The following is a 16370-nucleotide window of genomic DNA, read 5'->3' as shown; positions in this document are numbered from 1 at the left end:
AAATAATACAAATGTTAAATGAAAAGAAGTGTTGGAGAGAAAGGGCAGGGAAGAAATAGAGTATTTTTTTAGGGATAATAATAGGTGGGAGTTAAGATATTAAATTTAATAAATAACTTAGGAGGAAACTAAGGAAGGGAAAATAAGACTAAGGACATCATAGACACATAAAGGTACACTTAAAAACAAAATGGAAGTATACCCCACTCTTTTGGTTATGTATTGCTGTGTAAACTTCCATCACAAATCACTGAGTTTAAAACAGCATCCATTTTATTTGGGCAAAGTGTTACAGTCTCAGCCACTCTTCCAGGGGAAGGAACACAAACTCCAATTACTGATGGGAGGAGTGGTCTTTGTACAAGGCGGGGCAGAATTGCATGGATGGTACCGAGAAATGGGCTGCTCAACCAAATTAATCACAATGAGTTAGAGATCAAGAAAGGAAGCTTAATTAGATTAGCCGGCTAATCAGAAGATGGGTGACTAGTGTCTCAAAGACCTATCTTCAAGGATTACAGAATCCTGAGGCAGTTATATAGGGAAAATGGGCAGTAAGGAGGGGAGTCCAGGGATGTTGGTCTCCAGGTATGATGGGCTCCAGGCATCGCATTGTTCCATTCTTCTGTCAGCTGTGATGTATCGATACCTTGCAGGTGTGTTCCCACCTGTGGTCAGCCTCTTCCTGGAGAGAAACTCATAGAACAAAGTTTTAACTCATCAGGGTATTGGGGAGTACATGTGTAAGCTGAGGTCATAAATTAGGAAAGCATGTGAATTTTTTAGAGTGCGTGCATTGCAGCAAGTAGTCACACAGAGGAGGGGCTGGGGCTGCTTAACAAAACAAGATGGCCTCACTTATGCTCACTTACATGGAGGCTGTATTCACTGACACAGTTTCATGGACTGGCACTAGTAAAAGAGAGGAGACTCCAGAGTCAGAGATATCAGCTTCATGGTCGCATCGTTTCTCCTCTGCCCTCACATCCCTGCGGGCAGTGATGAGTGGCCCATGTAGGTGAGCCCTCCACTCCAGAATATGCAAAATTTCATGACAAGATTATAAAATGTTTAGGTCCTTTTCATTAATAAGTATCCTTCAAAGAGTAGGAAGCCTTTTCTTGGGGTTACCCCAGACTAACTTCATTAGAATCTCCAAAGGGAAGTCCTGGAGGCTGCTGTTAATTAGCCACCAGTTGGTTCTTAAACACAGTAAAATTTCCAGATTACCACCTACAGAATCTAATAGAAACTTGAAAAACCTGACATATAAAGCCCTTCACGCATTTACTGCTCCTGACCTTTCTCTTAGCCTTTCTTATTCTCTTACCATGTTATCGCACTTCATCAAAATACAGACAACTACCAATACTCGCCATGTTTTCACATGGCTATGCCCTTGACAGTAAATGGGAATTAGTCCCAGCTTGGAAATGATTGCTTTGATTCTAAAGTGTTCATGAGCTGAAGTATGCATCCTACATATGAGTTTTCCTGCTCATCAGTGAGAAATTAAGCCCCAGTTCTGGAGTGCAATTTAATTCTTTTTCTTATAGAAACACAGGACTTCACATTTTAAGCATAGTGAATAAAGTTTTGAATCCTAGCTACGTATCTGATAGGTCACTTATTCTGAGCCAATGCAACTAACTTGTCTTTGATGATAAAAATAAAATTTAGAAACCTTGTCATTTTTAAGAAAGAAAGCAAAAGTTATTTATAAACTAGAAAGAACAGAGTTGGAAACGTAATGGCTTTCTCTACTCTGATAACACGATCTAGTTCAATTCAAATACCCCTTTGCTCAAAGTTTCCCGCAGCCAGGTGTGGATAACATTACTCAGACCAAAGGAAGGTTCAATCTGTATTGAATATCCTGTGTATGTGCTAATACTCCTAATCTCAAGTTTAAAATACATATTTCTAGTTCAGTTCTTTAGATTCCACAGCTGTAGTCAGATGGGTGTGGGTGGGTATGGGGGCCTTCCTCCTATAATTCCACAAACACCTTTAAAATTATCTGCAATGAACATACAAGTTCTGTGAAATACTATGAGTTTGCTGAGAAAAAAGTGGCTTGAGACACCTCGTTTTGATACATACTCAACACAAGGTGGACATAAGGGAAACCATATTGTGGAAAAGAAACCATATTGTAACTTTAAATGACCTCTGACTAACTAGCCCAGACGTGCTCTGTAGATTTTATGGCCCCTCCCAGCTATGGTAAGATGATGACTTTGTTCTTTTGAGTTCCTTAGGAACGTGATGACCCGCAGGCAGAGAGCCTATGCTGATAGCCATCATCAATGACAAATGAAAGATCAGGGTATAGGGCTTTGTTCCAGTCTCTGATGCATATCCAGTGGAACAAAAGACTGTCAGGAACTAAGACCAGATGTCTGCCCCTACCAGGAGACCAGCGGCCTCCCCCACCCAGAGACCAGCCCCATATATACTGGTCTGTGGTCTTTGTTCTGTAAGATGGTTCTTTCTGACATTAGTTGGCCATCTTCCCTCTTGCTAGCAAGCTATAATAAAACCCTTTCTCTCCTACCACCTTGTCTCCTGACTATTGGCACATCTTATGGTGAGCAGAGGACTCCCCTTGGGTGGTAACACCTTGGCCTCTATGTTCCAGCTAGAGTGCCAAACCTAAAGCCCTGTACACAGAAATCTTGCAGCCACCACTGGACAGGATGCTAATGCTGTCTCAGCTGGTGTGTTAAGAAGTCTTTTGCATCTTGTCTGCTGGCTAGTTGAAGCCGTCTCCCGAGGTCTCTCTCTGTTATTTGCAGTAAGTGTCAGGGGTTGAGGCCTTTCACTGGTTGGGCCTTCAGTCTTTAACACCACATGTGGGCAAGGGATAGCAGTATGAAGGAAACATGATGGCAAGATGAGGGGGATGTGAGCAGGACCACATAGGTGATGCAGAAGAGAAGTCTGACACGTCAGGTTGTAGGTCTGCAGAATAGGCATACACGTGTCTGCAACAGCCACTTCTGTGCTATTTACATTAAAAGGAAAAGACTTTCTTGACACTCTAAAATGGAAAACACCCTGATCCAGGAGTCAGCAATCATCATTTTGGGCGTTACTAAGCACATTTTACAGGAAATCATCAGTTATTTACAGTGAGTGTAAGACAGAGAGTAAAGTGAAACTCACATCCCCTGCTTCCATGAAAGCCTTCCCTTCTCTACATGGTGATGCCTTTTTGATCCTGGGAATGGCTGTTCTTACAAAGCAACCAAAACGCAATCCTGGTAGAAACTACCAACAGGGCTCTCTTTGTTTGTAGTAGTGTGTGGGACTTCCACTTTTTTTAGTATAGAATTTTATAGTATCTGCACTTTACAATAAGAATGGAATACTTTTTACAAACATTCAAAACCAGAAAGACAAACTACGAAAAGCTGCTGTGGTGAGAAATTGTCATGATAGAAACCAAATAGTTATTCTCTATTGTTCTGATTGTCAAACTGTTTTCATTAATGTTTATTAACGTTTACTCCTAGGGCTTAAAGCAGAAGTATTCCCTATGATTGACATCAATCGATGGGAGAAGGTTCAGCGATGAAGGAAAAACACACAAATCTCTCTTACTTACAAATTCTCCTGGATCACAGCAGAGCACACTGTTGGCAGTGAAATTGATTTTACTTGCTTAGTTCTCTTTCAATTAACTCAATCTCTTATTTCTCATACAGTTAATATATTATTTTGCCTCCGTGCCTGAAAGCTTTCTAAAAGATGTGAGAATCCCTACAGTTAATTCATTGTTACTACCACATGTAGCCATCTTACACTGACAATAATTTTAAATTCAGCTGAATGTATGGGATCTGACTGCTAAAGCTCCAGATATTGACTTGTTAGCACAATATAGTTTATTAAAATTATACACCAAATATTCTAAAAGTAATACATAGAATAACCCATTCTATGTATAACATTGATTTTTAGCACTTAACGGCCTCCATTGATAGTAAGACTTAATAAAAGACCCTCTTCTAAATTTTTCTATCTTCTGACTTTCATCTTTATATCAATAAATAAAATATTGAAGTTCAACTAATTTTATCAATTACAATAATAATAAACAACACGTGTGAATTAAAAAATCTTTCTTTAATTGACATTAAGGCTCACTGTTATATTATGTGTTCTTTCTAGACTTTCCTAAGGAAATGATAACATACTTGCCTTTCACAAAGTGCATTTCCTTTCTTTTTATAGCTTCTATTTTCACACTAGGTCATTAGATTAAGTAAATAAACAGTAAGCAAGCAAGTCTGATCTAAGAAGCTATTTTAAAAAGAAATTAAAATCAATGTATTGCCTAATAATCAGTTTTGGGCGGAGAAGTCAACAGAAGCACATTATGCTAACTATGGGTATTTTAAAGGGTAGAAAGGACAACTTAGTAGGTATATTCTGTGCTACCTCTGCAATTGAGTGAGAGAATCAAATTCTCCTCCCTTTGAAACTGGTATTATTGTCTGCCCCAGGTTTCTTGACCAACCAAAGTGATGTTCTGGGTCTTCCAAGGCCACATCATAGGAAATCCTACAGCATCAGTCTGGCCTCTTGGAATCCTCTCTGGTGGGCATTTCCACTCATTCTTATTTCCATTCCTTCTTATCAACACCCCTGACTTGCGAGTGAAACCCCTTGGTCCCTCCAGACTCTACCTGCCATCTGAATATCATTGTGAGACCTCATTCAATGCCGGGCGGAGCAGAAGTGCCCAGCTGAGCTCTGTCCAAACTGCTAATCTACTAAATTATGACATTAAAAAAAAATGGTTGGGGGCCGGCTCCGTGGCCGAATGGTTAAGTTCGCCCGCTCTGCTGCAGCGGCCCAGCGTTAGGATCCTGGGCGCGGACATGGCACAGCTTGTCAGGCCAGGTTCAGGTGGCGTCCCACATCCCACAACTAGAAGGACCTGCAATTAAGATATGCAGCTATGTACGGGGGAGGGGGGGATTGGTTTGGGAAGTAAAGCAGGAAAAAAAAAAAAAAGATTGGCAACAGTTGTTAGCCTAGGTGCCAATCTTTAAAAAATAAAAAAATAAATAAATACATTGGGATTGCATGGATAGTGTGTGATAAAGCTGGGATATCAGCTTCAATGTATTGACTCAAATGTTTTACCACCATTTGTTCATTCTTATCAATATTTTTAGTAATGTGATTAAACTTAAATCTACACAGAAAAATACAGTAGATTGTGAGATGGCTCAGAATAAACCAGGGTTTTGGTATTCTGCATATAACAAGGATGACATATTTTGTGTTTTTATTGATGGCTTTGTGTTAGTGGTGGTTTATCTTGTTCTTACCCTTAACACCAATCACTTTTTAAAAAGAAAAAGAAAAAGAAAAACAAGAGTGACATTCTCAAGCACTTCAGGATTTAAGCTAAAGTATGAGCCTTGCCAGCACTGGGAATAGGGTGTAGCGAATGAGGCAGTCAGAGCAGGAGCAAAAGTTAAGCGCACACGAAAAAAATTCAGTAATCTAGATAAATAATATTTAATGCAATAATTCAAAAACTCAAAATTAATGTAAATCATATGATGAACAAGATATTAAGATTTTAAATAAAGACAGGATCAGTTTTCTACCAGATAAACAGACGTAGACATATAAACCTCCACTCATCAATCCACACAATTTTGCCCTTAATTTCCAGGAACGCAACAAGAACTTAGTACAGTGAATTCAGCAAACTCTTAGGGGACATAAAAACTAGTTCAATAACTCTTAGAGTGGAGCATTTGGAACTTGAAACGTATTGGCTTTGAAGTTTTTACGACATAAAATGAACTACAACTTACTGGGTTTGAATTAACAAACTTTTTGATGATTCGATTTCTCAAGAAAAAGATATAGTAGTTAGGTTTTAGTAGCCCCGGGGACATCTCATTCCTGCTAAACAGGAAGTAGCCTGTCTTCCCGGGAGGGGCACAGTCTCTCACAGCAGAGACAGCTGATGTCTATAGAGACCCATGAATTGTGAAGTACACAATAGGGATCTCAATGGCATCTTCTCCACATATGTGAGAGTGTGTCTGTGTGTGAGTGGGTGTGCATGAGAGAGGGAGAGGAGGAGGAGGAGGTGGAGGAGGAAGATAGATGGTAGATAGATAGATAGATAGATAGGAAGATAGATAGGAAGATAGATAAATGCATAGATTGGAAGGCAGATAGACAGATACTGAGAGAGAAAAACTTTGAAGGGATGTTGTAGAGTTTTGAATAGGACTAGACCATTTCCTTTCCTTAAATCAGTAGCAAGTTTCCTAATTTCCAGCTAACATTCAGCATAGAAGGAAGTTTTAAGAAAATATAAAATTACTCGGGTGTAATACTTATCAGAAGTAGAGCAGGAGAATTTCAGTTGTCAAAAGAAACAGGTATACTTCGTTATAATAGAAATCTTAGAGTGTCTCCGAAATATGCAGAACATAATCTTACACCTATGTGTATGCCCTAACTCTGAGTCTCTTCAGTGGAGAAGTACAGAGAAGACTTGAGATGCTTAATTTAGAAAAATGACTCTTGTAATGCCAGTAGATAATAGTCCATTGTGTAAGAAAACTAGAATTTTAAAACCACTATTGTTTGAGAGAAGGAAAGGTTGGGAGAAAAGAGATGTCCAATTTTGCCTGAAGAATATTCCTGCAGAGAGAGACCAAGTAAGACATAAGTGCTGCGCCATTTTCATTCCCATTAGTATTTAAATGATTTGATTGGAGATGATGGAACTGTAGCGGAGCAAGACAAATCCTCTACCCTCTCTAGGTCCTTCTGACCAGCCTAAGAATTAAATTGACACGAGACAGAATAACAGGAGAAAGTCAAACGAAGCTTTATAATGTATATACATGGGAGAAACCCAGGAAAACTGGGTAACTTGCCAAAATGGCCGAGCTGCCAGCTCAAATATCACCTTCAACTAAAGACAAGGGAGGGTGTTGGGGGTAGTGGTTTGGGGCTCCAACAGGACTCTGATAAGAGCAGGCATAGCAAGGACCCTCCCACGCTACAGATACCAGAGTTATCATGGTGGTGGGCTGTCCTGGGGACAGGCCTTTTATCTTAAATTATTTTAGGCAGTTAGGCTGAAGGCCAAAGCTTCCTTCAGAGTCTTTTGTTCTTAAATTTAATCAAGGAAAGGCAAAGAGACACATTTTGAGGTGGCCAATTCTGATCCCCCACAGAACTCTTAATTTGACTTTCAGAATAATAAAGTAAAGCTGTTTTCCACTATTAGAATGGAATGAGAATAAGAAATTAATGAATACAAAGTCTCTGAACAATGTGGGTTTCTAAAGTGAAAACTAGGCTTCGAAAGAAAGATGCAGGAGCCAGATAGTGATTCTTTCTTTTTTCCTTTTCAAAGCTTTACTTTCAGTGACTACTTTTTTCTGTTTTTGTTTTTTTTTTTAAGATTGGCACAAGCATATCTGTTGCTAATCTTCCTTTATTTTTTTCTCCCCAGAGCCCCAGTACATAGTTGTGTATCTGAGTTGTACGTTCTTCTGTGTGGGACACCACCAGAGCAGTGCTACGTTTGTGCCCAGGATGTGAACCAGCAAAACCCTGGACAGCTGAACTGAACCACACAAACTTAACCACTCGGCCACGGGGCCAGCCCCTAGAGAGTGGTTCTGCATCTGAGGGCATCCTCCGTGTCCTGTGAGCACCCCCTTAAAATATCTTCAAGAGAGATGTTGACGTGCAAGTCCATATGGAACACTCAATCATTCTTCAGCACACTTACTATTAATAACATAGTTACATTTTTGTTGTATTATAAAATTATCATTGTTTTGATGGAGAAGATCTTTCCTCTATTTCTTTTATATAAAACCACTTCATCCTATAACGGTCATTTCAAAATTATTCCATCTGAAATTCCACCCCCCCCCCACCCCCGACACACACACTTAACCAGGCTGGGTCCCTTCCTCTATTCTCTGCTATCACATTCATATTAATTGATACTTTAGAGGTAGCCCATGGCCCATAGGAATTGTGGTCATCTTGAGGACAAGAGCCATTTCCTTTTTTCATTCCTAGTATCTAGTAACCTTGACACATTTTAAAATAAACGAACAAATAGACAAATCAACTCTGCCATTTTGAAAGTATTTCTCTTTTGCTGCGGCATTTCACTCAAAGAAAAGAGGAAGCCAAGGGTTTAGATTTAAAATGGAACTATCTTTTCTAAATCTATATTAAATGCACAGGTGGGGGCACAATTCTTGAATGTGATTAACCAGGAAAAGCTTCTGGTCAGCCTAGAATTCATTTGGTAGACTTCCCAGGAGATACGCTTCTATGGTGAAAAGAGAAGAGCTTTATTAGTTTCAAAGACATGATACATTCGCTCCACAGTTTTATTTGTCAAGAAATTACCACAGAATCTCCTTTGGAGCATAGAGAATAGATGGCCTAGCCCGTGGAAATTTAAGAAATAGTATACACCATAAAATTTTACTACATTTTTCACGGCAGCAGACAAAAAAAAATGAAGCTAACAGTAAGAAATATGACTTTGACTCTTTCAAAGAATATCTGAGCATCCGTAGATATAGTCAATATTTACATATATTAGCTATGCTTCTGTATTTCAGCTATTCTACAAAGGATTTGAGGTTCGCTGGGGAAATATTATCAAAAAGAAAATCTCCTCCCAGTCCAGGAAGCCTCTCCACCTGGAAGAAGAGAAAGAAACAGTTTTATTATGGAATAAGCATTCACCAGAATGTGATGTATATCAAGAGGAGATTGCAAATGTGGGAAGAAATCTCTTCCTTTTATATAGCCAGGCAGATGCACCCATGACATGCATGTTCTCAACACAAAAATAACTAGTCCTCACGTAAGAAGACTTGACAGCACCATTTATTACACATAGTTCACCCCAAGTTTGCTGGTAATTGGGGTGGCCAGCTGTGTTAGCTAATTGGCTTTATCTAGAGGGGGGAAAGACCCTCTCACATCTTTAAAATAGGAGGTAGTGTTGCAACTTGGAGCAAGGTGTCTCTGGAAGTTCTGCTCCGTCCCTCCCACAGAAGCTGGGAGGGAGGGGCTCCATCTTCCTTATGATACATTTCAGAAAAATGGTTCCTGGGTCCTTGAGAAAGACATCCATGGGTCATACAGCTGAGAAAAGGCCTATCTAGCAAAGGATTTATATACATTTCAAGGAGAGGAGAAAGGACTTGCAATTACAATTTTTCTAAAAGAAATGGTCCCAGAAAAAAGAGAGTGAGAGGAAATCTCATCCCTTGTATTCAACTTGCAGAATTAAACCTCTTATTTTACTGTGCGTTTGTCCTTACAGGTTGACTGTGTTGCACAATTTCATGGAAATGCAAAGTTTAAGACAGAAGAATAGCGGAAGTTTTATTCCACTGCTAGGTAAGAAGTTTGGGGTGACCAAAGGTATTTGTTGTCTGTTTTGCTGTAAGGAAATAGTACACAACAAAACAGGCCAACCTTGGGAAGCTGTATTCCACTGGGTGTTTTCTGCTCATAAAAAAGGCCTGTTTCAGACGTGACTGTTGGTGAAGATCCCTAACAGAGAAAATTTTGTCCATCAGACAGCCTCATGCCCGAATGATCCATCCTTTAGCAAGCATGAGAACAGATTAGTGGGGACCAGGAGGAATGCCAGATGCTCGTCCTCTTGGGAAAGAAGGAAAAGAAAGCTCTGCAGAGATATGAAGAGGAACAGAACGAAGGTAGGATGCCATTGGTTTTCTCATCATTTTATTTTACCAGGATCGAATGAAGTCTGAGGAAAGGAAATTCAGACCAGGAACAATAAAAGGACAGAATTAAGAAGACTGTTAGTTTAAAATTACCTTCCAAACCTGGGTCAGGTGATTCCTGCAGACTCCTGTAAGTCCACAACTTCCATCCGCACTTCTGCCCTCGTTTTCCCCTGGTTCACTCCAGCATGGTCCTGCTTTTAAGGACTGCATTCTTCTTTCCTTTGTTGGACCCCGAAAGAATTAAGCTATTGCTGCTAGTCTGTAACTTAGAAATTCCATAACAATAATGTTGACTACCTGCGTAGTGTTTTTGACCACAGAACAATTAGAAGGTACACCTGGATAAATGCTCCCTTGCAGCTGGATGTGACTGGCTGATGCAAACGCTAACATTGAAACAGCGTGGAAGGGCAGGCCATTCTTGTCACTGAGATATTAACTTCTTTAAAAAACAGGTGAGGGGTGATCAATCTGCCCTGGAAACTGTTGACTAAGTTCAATTCATTCGAATCTTAATGCCTGAATTAATTGCATCTGACTACAAAGGAAAGGAAAAGCAAAATCTGTTATTCTTGAAAAGAAGAATTAGGCAAATTCACTGACATCTGTTTATTTGGAAAAGATTATTTATGGAAATTACTTATTAGTAAACTAAGATTTTATGCTGAAGCCACGCTTAAGGTCTTATGAAAGCAAACTTTACATAAAGAAGCTCTTTTTTACAGAAAAAAATATATATACATCCAATAATTAACCCCAAATTTTATAACCAGTGGGTGTCAAAGTTTATGCTTCTATAGGTCTATGTGATTTAATTATTTTCTAGATTTTTGGTGCATTTTTTTTCAACTCAAGTATTCGAGTAAGTTAGCAGGCAGAAAGAGTCTGGCTGGCTACGCCTCACCTATTTAGCAATCTTGAGGCATTACGTGAAGTACAGGGTGACAATCACAACTGAATGACACCCATAGACCAGGCAAATACTTAGCCAATTTTAGCACTGGAGAGTTCATTAGTTCTCTTTCCAGAACATCTTTCAATAAGAGAAATACGTTTGCATTTCGCCACTCATACTTCACCCACTAACAAGATAATGCCTTGTGAAGTAGCTTGAAGGTAAGGAGCTAGAAGGAGAAAAGAGACTGACAATTTCAATTATAACGAAACTGAGTATAAGCAGATGCTTCAATCTACAAACTCAGTACAACTTACAAGGCACATGACTATCTAAGCCACTGCAGCTATAAACATACCTATATTTCTTGGATTCGCATCACGCATCTATAATAGATTTTTCCTTTTGTGTCCTAGAATTGCAGAATTACTAAAACTGTCCTTCTGAAATAAAAGCTTCTCTCTTGTGGTCCTGAAGATAGTGTTGCTAGGCAGCAGACACTCTCTCCTCTTCCATCCTTTCCAGGAGTGGAGTTGCCGTAGCAGCCCTCAGTCCACATCTGGGTGCCAGACAGGTGTCTGGAAGTGAGTCATTCTCTTGAGAACATTTGCCTCTAGGATTTTTGGGAAAGTCAGTTTAAATCAGCCACATAAAATAAGCCTTAATAACCTTGAAGGTATAAATAGAGTCTCATGAAGCACAGAGCTTGACAGAACTGGGTAATCAGAGTAGAGAAAGAATTAAATATAGCCAAGGAGAAGGGAACTAACGCCAACTGAACAAGTCATTTCAACTATAATTTTAAGATAATAGGTTTTGAAATTTGGTCCTTGTGGAAAAGCCTAAGAAAGAGTTTAAGTAGCTCTAAGACACAAGAGCAATGTTTAAGAGAACAAAAATATGCTTTTAATTAATGGGATGACTAAAAACACAAAATGCTTTGGTGAGACTTTTCTTATTCAATTATGCATCTTTGTTTAAGCTGCCATATTTAATTTTTGGTAATTTAGTATGATAATTCTGTACCACAAACAAAACATTCTGGCTTATCAATGAAGAAAATGTGTTGGCTAAACGTTTCATATTAGAAGAAAGAAGGGATAGAAAATTGGGATAATTTAGTGGTTTGATCCCCACAAACTGAGTTTCTTTGGAAACAACTGATATTTCTTGTTTCTGTCCATTTAACACAAATAAAGATTAGAAGCACATTAATTAAATTGAAAGATTCATATAAGAAGTTTATTTTTAACTTGCACTAATGTCTAAGGTAAATAAGGTATAAATGAGCTTATATTCCTGCTTTCGGAACTGACTCATTGCTATTTTAGGTTGAATTGTCGTCCCCCCCCCAAAGATGTGTCAGATGCCTCACCCCTAGCATTTCAGAAAGTGACCTTATTGGAAATAGGGTCTTTGCAGAGATAATCAAGTTAAAAATGAGGTCATTAGGGTGGGCCCTAATTCAATATGACTGATATCCTTATAAAAAGGGGAAATGTGGGCACAGACTTGCACAGTAGGAAGTTATGTGAAGAGACAGGTGGAGAACGCCAAGTGAAGACTGGAGTGATGTTGCCACAGCCGAGGATGTCTGGGGCACCAGCAGCCAGAAGAGGCCAGGAAGGAGCTTCCCCATATATATATATATATATATATATAATATATATATAATATGGGTGTAAGGAAGTGTTAAAAACAAGACAACAGGCCCTAAATGGAGTGGCTTATGTTAAGCGCTATCTCACCAAACCAAGACATAACTTATTCACAGCGTCAGCTCTCCCAGAAAAGGAATCTGAAACCAGTCAATCAGGGATCGCCTGATCAGCACTAGTGAGGTCATCAGCTAACAGACCCTGCTGTCCCCTGAAGGATGGTGACCTTGCCATAACCAACCGGCTTTTGTCTTGTGTGACTTCCTTGTCCCTGCTCCCTTCCGCCTATCAGTCTGTCATTTTGTACATCTCCTGGGAGCTCCTTTCTATCTGCTAGATTGGATCCTGCTTGATTCAAATCAATTTTTGCTCAAATAAACTCTTAAAAATTTTAACATGCCTCAGTTTATCTTGTCATAGTTCTGGAGTTAGAAGAGGGAAGCGAAGGAGACACCCACCCCCTCCCATTGAGAGCCCCCGGGAGCACTGAGCAACCAGGCACAGGCAGCTGCTGAGCCCTTGAGCTGACTGCATTCTCACCCCTCTGGTGGTTGTGGTAAATCCCTCTCGGTCCTAGCTCCATGGCCCTTGCGTTATCAGAAACTAGCCAGAGTCTGACCAGGTCAGACTTAGAAACCAGACTGGGTCCAGGGTCAGACTGGATCTGACTTAAGCTGGACTGGGGCCAGCGTGAGGCCTCAGGTGAACAAAATCTTGCTTTTGGGCTGAACAAGCAGGTTAATCTCACCAAAGATCATCTTGACTCACGTGGCCACAGCTGAGCACCGTTAACCTAGATAAGCTGACCCATTTAGCAGGTGCCCTAGAGAAAAGGGGGTCTCAGCCAGGTTCTCACCATAAAGGTGGACAGAAAATTATTTTTCCTCCTCTTCAGTGTCTGGGGATCAGGATGGGACCCGCTGGGACACCCCACTCCTCCAGAGCCTGCAGACGGGATCCTGGGAAAACGCAGAAGCCAGCAAAGGGTGAGAATTCCTGCCAGAGTCAGCACTCCCAGATGTCCATCTGTGGTGCCTGGTGGAGAGGAAGGTAAAATTTCACATCGTCCCCTCCTTTCCAAATCCAGATTGGCAGGAAGAAACATCTGTCTGAATTCGATCTTTGAATTCTTTCTATCTCAGGGACAGCTATCGCTTTCTTGTTTGTCTTGTTTTGTGTCCTGAGAACTTGGCATGGCAACTGTCAGGTTGGGGTCCCCAAAATACGGCCGGAGAGAAAGGTGGGTTTTGCCCCATTTGCAGTTTGGGTCCTGCTGACTGCTGTCGGCTCTCAGGGCAATTGTCTGGGTCTCTTTCTTTGGGGTCATCTCTGGATCTCGGAAGGGTAGTTATCTTTTCACCCTCCTAGGGGACGCCCCTTGCATCCAAGGGATTGTTCGATACCGCCAGGAAGGTTTACTGTTTGTCCTGTTCAAACCTGACAAGATATTTGAAAGGATTTTTTTTTGAATAGCTCTAAGGTCAGAGCTGGCTGAATTGGAAGCTGATATTCAGAGCCTGATAGGAAGTTTTTTCAGGCCTTCTCCCCAAGCTAAAATGAAACTATGTACCCAGCGGGAAAGAAAAACATTCTGAAGCTAATACATTTGAAATACTGACCTTAAATCTCTCCTCTTGTTGCAGGTGTTCTGGTAACTTGAACTGACTCTGGTCTCCCCAGGGAAGGAACCACGTCCTCTGGGTACCTGCCTAAACACGTGGCATATTTATACATTGTATCATCATAGATGAGTGCTCCTGAAATAGCTGTTTTACTGTATTTACTATGATTAACATCCATGGAAATATTGGCTGGTGCTATGGACCCTGTCCCTCCAAATTCTTACATCTTGCATCAATTTCAGAAAGTTTTCAACTGATGTCTTCTGAAATAATTTTCTCTATTTTTTTTTCTTTTCTTCTGGGACTTAAATTACCTGTTTGTTAGACCATTTACAATCACTTCACGGTTCTCAGATGCTCTTTTCTATTATGTTTCTCACTAATTTTCCCTTTAGATATTTTTGTTGCGCTCCTTTCTTACTTACCAGTCCTTCTGATGCCATGTTGTCTGCAATTAACTTCATCTCATGATTTAAAAAAAAGTTCAGAGGGGCCGGCCTGGTGGCATAGTGATTAAGTTTACGTGCTCCACTTCGGCAGCCTGGGGTTCGCAGGTTCAAATCCCAGGCACAGACTTAGCACTGCTCATCAAGCCATGCTGTGGCAGCACCACACATACGAAATACAGGAAGATCGGCACAGACGTTAGCTCAGCCACAATCTTCCTCAAGCAAAAAGAGGAAGATTGGCAAGGGATGTTAGCTCAGGGCCAATCTTCCTCACCAAAAATATAAAATAAAATAAAAATACAAGTTCTGATATAGTGTTTTTCTTTCATTTCTAGCATTTCCATTTTTGTACAATATCTTTGAATCTGCTAAAATTCCCTGTTGGTACACTCATGTTAATCTTCTCCACTAAATCCAGTAGAATTTCTTTCTTGCTGTCTTCAAAGTCGCTCTCTGATAGCTACAGCATAGCCACCTCCAGAACTGTTTCTACTTATGGTTTCATTTCTCGGCTCTGGGTCTATTGGGTCTCTTGGTGAGTGTGTATGCACTTTGTAATTTTTACAAGTAGAACAGTACATGCTCCTTTTAAAGTCAGGCTATTAGACGGGGGCTCAGACAATCGGATTCCTCTCTGAGCTGGGTGTGGGGCGGTTACAACTTCAGTTTGTTTCTGTTGGCCACAGGATTCAAGCATGTTGAGTTTGAGGTCAGCACTTTCCTTTGCACCAGTTCTGGGGTCTCCTCACCAGCCATGAGCCAGAGCTCTGCCCGTGCTTCACAGCCAAGCCCCTGATGGTGAGTTTCTGAAGCTCTCTCCTTGTTTGGCATCTACTGCCTGCCTTTTGGGGAGCTGAAAAGCTCTTAGCTCTCAGGTCCTGGTGCCACTTTCTGAGTCTAAGAAGGTTCCTTTCATCCTTCCTAGTGCGTGCCGTGCTCTCAGCTCTCCTGAGGATGGGTGGCGTGCCTGGGGTATCTCGGAGGGATTCCCTTAGAGGGGTTTCTCTTACCTCTCTTGCACCTCCTCTGGCCTTTAGTAGATGCAAACCTGGAGTGCGTTGATTTTAGAATCTCATTTCTCCTCCCCTGACTCCATGTTCCTGAGGTGAAAACCCAGTTCCGGCTCTGCTTCCGCCCCCAATCCTGAAGCCTGGGGCGCTGCCGTTACATCCATCTCAGCTTGGCTGCCCTGGAGCATCTGCATTTGGATGGCTGCTGCCTGGAACTTGTGGACCCCTGGGAGTCTATCTCAGGAAGGAACCACTGCTAGTTTTTCATCCCCCGTCTCCTCTTGACGTGATTCTTGAACACTCACTGAAGACCCACGGAAACATTGCCACATGGGTGAAAACTTTCTCTGTAGCTGGAGCTCCACGGGATTCTAATCCAGCACACCAGCCCACCCACCGCTGTTGAAAATTCACGAGATGTTGGGCTGGTTTCTCTTTATGGTCTGTGTCAGATGCCTCCCTCCTCTGAAGTTCCTTCAGTCATGAGAGCAGCAGAAAGTTACTTCTGACTTTCTAGAGTTTAGTTTATTTGCATTTTTCTGTGTCCTGAGTTTTCTGATTCTTTTAAAAATGATTCTTGTAGGTTTTCCAACTGTTTTTAAATTTTAGGATGAGAGTCATGGTCTAATGCAACTTGTCCATTTGAACCAGAAGCAGAATTCCCTCAACTTCCTCATTATACAGCTGAGAAAACTGAGAGTGACAGTGGACCAACACTGCAACACAGTTATATATGGACAAAGAGGGATGAAAACCAACATGGCGTCCTTTCTTTCCCAGAGTAGTGTTTTTCAAACTTAAAATAGAGAGTAAAAATGTGTAGAATATATTGCCTTTAGGATAAACTATAGAATATATTGCAATGAAATTTAGCATTCAGAATGAATTAAATCCAATTTTGTCCTTCACGTTGGGTATTTGTGGGGGTTACTAATAGCCAGT

General features: G+C 40.8%; 1 long non-coding RNA gene across 1 annotated transcript; it reads right to left on the bottom strand.

Annotated features, from left to right (window-relative positions):
• Positions 1-7980: 7980 nt before the first annotated feature.
• LOC138921031 (uncharacterized) lies at positions 7981-13466 on the bottom strand. Its single transcript, XR_011433195.1, has 3 exons — positions 13204-13466; positions 9885-10013; positions 7981-8729 (listed from the first exon to the last, which is right to left on the bottom strand). It is a non-coding gene; the product is annotated as an uncharacterized lncRNA (long non-coding RNA).
• Between the last annotated feature and the right edge of the window lie 2904 nt (positions 13467-16370).

This window comes from Equus caballus, chromosome 27 (assembly GCF_041296265.1).
Source record: "Equus caballus isolate H_3958 breed thoroughbred chromosome 27, TB-T2T, whole genome shotgun sequence".
Lineage (NCBI taxonomy): Eukaryota > Metazoa > Chordata > Mammalia > Perissodactyla > Equidae > Equus > Equus caballus.
Note: the sequence above shows the minus strand (reverse complement) of the source record. Positions and strands in the feature narration are given on the sequence as shown.